General features: G+C 34.7%; 1 non-coding gene across 1 annotated transcript; it reads left to right on the forward strand.

Annotated features, from left to right (window-relative positions):
• Positions 1 to 4750: 4750 nt before the first annotated feature.
• On the forward strand, positions 4751 to 4857 carry LOC122238885. The gene has a single exon (XR_006218036.1). It is a non-coding gene; the product is annotated as a U6 spliceosomal RNA (small nuclear RNA).
• The last annotated feature ends 1068 nt before the right edge of the window (positions 4858 to 5925 follow it).

Here is a 5925-nt window from a genome sequence, read left to right on the forward strand (position 1 = left end):
TTGATATTAGTTCTATAGTTCCATCACCTCTCTTACTTTTGAAAACTGTTTATATGCTAATGACTCATAAATATGTCTCTCCAACCCAAACCATGTCCTAAGTTTACTCACTCAAGTATCACAATATTGGCTACCCATTAACCCTTGATTGTACCATATTCATCTCAAAATCATCATGTCCAAAATGGAAACCCCACCCCATATGTTCCAAACTCTATAAATGGCACCATAATCTGCTTAATTGTCAAAACCAAAGACCTATAAGTCACGCCACAGTCTCTTCCTGTCACTCCCCATACCCTGACACGCAGTATCCTGTTTTGTATTTTTCAGTCTGTTTTCTATTCCAATATATCCCTTCTTTCAGTATGTTGTCCAGATGAGTTCAGTAGATGCTTCTCAGGTTTTCCTCATTCCACTCTTTGGCTCTTAAATACATCCTTGAGGTGCCCATCAGTGTCATGCATCTTTCTTAGCCAATATTCTTCAATCACTCCACTTTGCCTGCAAGATGGCATTCAGACTCCCACACGAGTTGTCTTTGTGAGCAAGTTCTCTTCAACTTTAACTCATTAATCTCCTTACCCACATCTAGTTTTAGTCCTTTTCCCTCACTTTGTATTTTCATAATGCTAACCCACATGTATTTTGCTTGACCCATCATGGAGTTTCATGCTACCATGTCTTCATTTGATTAACCCTTACAAATGTTTCAAAGCCTGTTTAAAGTGTCAAACAGAGTTCAGACGCAAGTAGGGTTTAATCATAACCATCAGGATTTAACCAAGCCTAGGTACTAGGGGAAACTGGAAAGGACTAGTGCTAGCTCGATTTCATAATGCAAAATAAAATTCCAAAGGGTGAGTTTAAGCTGAGGATTCAGAAGGGGTGGGGTTACCCGAAGCAACTAGCACCATACCATTAATCAACAAGGTTTAAGGAATAGTCTATAATATATCTAATGGTATGTCAGCATTTTATGCATCTAAAAATCTCTACTTTAATAAGGTCAAGAAATCTATGCCTTTATGGATGGTCTGTAAGCAATTTTATAGTATTATTATTGATAATAAATACATAGTAATTCACCTTTTATAAGATTCTGACTTTTCAGATTTTTTCTGTTATGGAAATATATTTGGGTTGTAAAGAGAAGAGTGAATGTAATCTATTTAAAATATTTATTTTATTAAAAATTCAAGTTCTAAACACTGCTCAGAAGGCTCAAAGATGATTTAATTAATTTGAAATTGGTTTTGAACTCCTTCAAAGATACTTTCAAGTTCACATTGTTGTGTGAGTATGATAACCTTTACAGCCTCCTACGTCAATATAATTACTTTTACAGTTTAAGGATTATAGCTATTAAACACTAATTTCACAATTTAAACTAATTACTAGCAATAAATTGACTGTTTAAAGAATGAGCACAGGTCAATTTCTGTAATATTGTAATAAAAAAAACAAAGTGGGGGGGGGTGATTTTCCTAAGGTCAAATATACATTTGAAAATAGGCATTGCACAAAATTTCACTGGGATTAGAAAATTAAAATGCTATCAAAGTGCTAAGAATAGAATTAATTTCATGACAGCAGAGTAATATAAGACTACTGGTTAAAAAATATATTATTCAATCAGTTATTTATTATATAAACAGTTGTCACACCATTATTATGTGGAAAAATTGAATAGTGTGCTGACAATACAAAGAGAAGTGAGGCTCTCCTGCTTCTAAGGAGCTAGTCAGTGAAACAGGAAAGGAAGCAATTAGAAAGCAACGTGGCAAGTGTTATAATCAAGCTAGGTACAACCCATTTGGGAAACATAAAATAAAGCATGTTGCCTTAAAGCTGTACTCTGGTAGTTGTTTTTTTTTTTTTTCTGTAGACTGAATAAGTTGTTACTTTTTGCACCTGTATTTATGGCTATTAAAAACATATATATATGTTTTTAATAGCCATAAATACAGGTGCATATATATATATATATATATATATATATATATATATCTCCTTAATATCATAATATATGTATCCTTAATATCATTATATATAAGTATATATATATCCATCCTTAATATCATGATTATCCATTTCATAATATTCATTTCATAATATTCATAATATTCAATTCATTTCATAATATTTTTGAGTAAACATGAACAAGAGTCAATGCCTGTCATAAGAATGAGCCTGTATGATAATTATATAGATACACACACATATATATATATATATATATACATATGTAGTTAACTTAATAAGGATAACTTATAAAAATAAATTTGAGATCCATCATTACTTCTCCTGAACTTTTATAACACATGTGTCTTAAAGAGAATGAGTAACCCAGGAGTAGCAAGTAGGTTTTAGCCATAATTGACTGTTGAAGACTATCTGAAGTTCAATGAGGTAAGAATTCCAGAGATGTCTAGACTTAGTAGGAAAGAATGTGGCTATTGATTATATGTGCTGTGGGCACAGAAAAGGGGAATGTTGGCTCACTGCATGCCATCCCTGGAGTGGGTTAACAACAGAGATACTAATGATTAGCGTTAGAACAAGGAAGAAGAGGGAATGTAGCACATTAAAATTAAATGCTGCTAGGAAAATTAGGTGTGAACAGTCATTCGCAGATGAGGTACTCTGATAAAACACCTGCTACCAGCTAGAATCAGCTCTCCTGGCTGAGGGAAGGAAAAAATGATTGAGGGACAATGGAAGGGGTCGGTGGAACTCTGCTGCAGACTATCTCCATTTTTCACTCATTTGTGTTCAATTTACAAATCACGAGGAAAAACAAGAGCGTTTGGAATGCATTGTTTTATATTTGGTTGAGGTTGATTTTCAAGAGTCATGCTTGTGGGGAAGGGGGAGTTTTTCACCTGGATACATATTAATGACAATAACTTTTAAGGCTCCAGAGACTTTTGGGCAGCACTAAGCCACAAGATAGTGTATTATGTAGTTAAATTCGTACAATTCTTTAAATACTTCCCTGAAAGACAATCACAGATTAAGAGCTTTGAGATACTCAGCTCAGTGAACAACAAAAGTCTTAGCTTGATAGAATAACAATCTAGATTTAATCGCTGATAGAATATTCCTGCTGAATATAAAATCAAATTAACACCAGCAGGTTAAATGGTAGGACTTATTTTTAGAGTAAGTCTTTTCCCTCAGCATAACCTATCAAGCTTGACATTTCCTGTCCCTTTGCTCCTACGTTTTCATCCCCTTGTCTCATGCATTTTTATCTATACAAAATTGAAGCTGACAAGCACATTCCTCCCCCTTGTTTGCTTTCTATAAGTGCGTGGTGTGTGTGGTGTGTGTGGTGTGTGTGTGTGTGTGTGTGTGTGTGTGTGTGTGTAGGTACTGTGGAGGCCCTTATAAAATTCAGAAAGGGCATGCATCAAGTCAAACAACAAATGTCCAACGTAAAAATATGATACCCATTTCAAAGCTTTCTTCAAATATTGTATAGTAATCTGAAAGTCAGGAATTTCTTATTGGATCTGAATTCATGACTAACATCCATTTTCATGCTAGCATAGATACCCATCTATTGGTGAAGAATCATTGTACCTTCTAAGAAGGAAGACATTAAAATGTATATTGTGCATATATATATATATATACACACAAAACAATGCCACATTATATATATAAATATACATATGTATATGTACATATATGTGTGTGTATGAGTGTGTGGCCATTCAATTTATATGCAGTATATATAAAATGGAACATTGCTATTCTTATAAATTCATATGTGGCCTACTATATTGGGCAAAAAAAACCCTACCACTTCATTACTTTAATGATTTCTTCCTTAAATAATTTAATACTCTTAATGGTAGAAATGAGCCCAAATGTCTATTTTTTCAAAACTATATCTTTGAAGAGAAATATAAGACTAGCTCTTCTATCCACTCTAGCAAGGGCGAGGTGAAAGTCACTGATAGCAGAACGTGTGGTAGAAAGCCCAGAGCATTAAGGCAGTGGGAAGATGAGGGCCTGGATTTGTGAAATGGCAACAAAAAGGAAGTGGAAGAGACTCTATTGTGACAATATTTGACCAGTTTTGGCTACTGGTTGGGTTTGAAAGGAGATGTAGGTGCAGCATCAAAAACAAAAACCAACCAACCAACAACAATAAAACCCACATCACATAGAGTTCTCCTATTTGAGTAACAAGAAGAAAAGACTTTTACCAGAAATAAGGAAGGATAATTTTGTAGTAGATTACATTTCAATTTAGACATAAACCATAATTGGTCCACTTAAATGTGGTATTCCGTAGAAAGAAACATGGATTTGGACCCATTAACTCTTAAACCTACTGTGTGAGTTATGTGCTATTTTTATATCACGTTTATAGATGAAAAACAGGTATAAACAAGCTGCATGCTCAAGGTAATTCAGTAATCAGTGGAGCCGCTTCAGAGAGCCTACTTTTAGCCATTACCTAGAACATCTAATGATTGCACTCTTTGCTTATTCAATGGAGAGATTAGGTGATAACATCACGTCACACCATATTCCCATCATCTTTTATGTGGGCAGAACACAAAGCGTGGTCAGATTTCATAGTGCAAAATGTAGAAAGCTAATTGTATGTTGGTTTCTCTTCTTAGTTTTGCCCATTCAGTGAGTAAAGGAGATGTCCAGTCAATGCCTACTGGTTTTCTTGGTCTCTTTGTTTTGTTGGACTGGGCAATCTGATTTAGGAATTCAAGAACTAGTGCTCACTTTGGCAGCACATATACCAAAACTGGGGCAATACAGAGAAGATTAGCATGGCCCCTGAGCCACGATGACACTTAGATTCATGAAGCATTCCATATTTTTTGTGCTCAATAAATAATTTAAAGCATAAAAAAAGAATGTAAGAAATAAGAGAAACTGGTTTGATGCTCTCTGAACACATAGTTTGCTTCGTACTCCAAGTTGTGCTAAAAGAAATCGAAGACAGGGTCTTGGTTTTCTGATGCTCAAAAGTAAAGAGGAAAACATATAGACAAATTTGAAACAGCTGGATGTCATGAACTTGAATCTGGAATACTTAATTCTAAGAAATCTTGAATTTAATTATCAGAGCCACAGCATACCTATAATAGATTAAAACAAAGAATGGTGTCTTGTTCATTCCTATACTCTAACTTTGGTCTTCTTATCTACTTTTTCTATGGATATGGAATGTAGGTGATTAGGAAAAGAAAGTCCCTTAATCAGGAAATCACAATATCAAAGAAATCAAAATTGTGTCACCACATTTATGAATATATATTGTAGAGTGACTCAACGTACACTATGCAATTTGATCTTCATAGTCACTCTTTCAAGTAGATACAGAATATTTTTTTCATCTCTATTTTAGAAAGGAAGCATAAGAAACTCAACAAATTTAAGGGACTTATCCAGGTTGACAGAGCTATTAAGTTGGATGTCAACCAAATTGTCTGAATCCAATTCCTATGTTCTTTTGATTCTTAGGGTTTTTAATTAAGATAGGCAGCAACAAAACAACCCCCAAATCTCAGCTTACCCCCCAAAGTTTCTCATTCTTGCTTACATGGCCCACATAGTTTGGCAGGGTGTCGTCCACATGGGGACCCTGGCTATAAAGCTTCTGTATCTTGAAGCTACACCATCTGGAACTTGAAGTCTCCTGAGTTGCTGAGTCATAGGAAAGAGTACAGAAGGGTCTCACATCAACAATTAAATGCTTCATCATTTCTTCTCACAAACCATTATCCAAACATAGTCACATGGTAGGAAGTCTCAGCCTTGTGTGAACCCAGAAGGGGAAAAGAATTAGATGTGACTCAGCACTGGAAGTCTTCTGATATGGTGACCTTGGATAACTAATATTCACAGGTAGGAAAATGAGCATTAAAAACAATAATGAAACAATTT

The sequence above is a fragment of the Panthera tigris genome, chromosome B2 (genome assembly GCF_018350195.1).
Source record: "Panthera tigris isolate Pti1 chromosome B2, P.tigris_Pti1_mat1.1, whole genome shotgun sequence".
Classification (NCBI taxonomy): domain Eukaryota; kingdom Metazoa; phylum Chordata; class Mammalia; order Carnivora; family Felidae; genus Panthera; species Panthera tigris.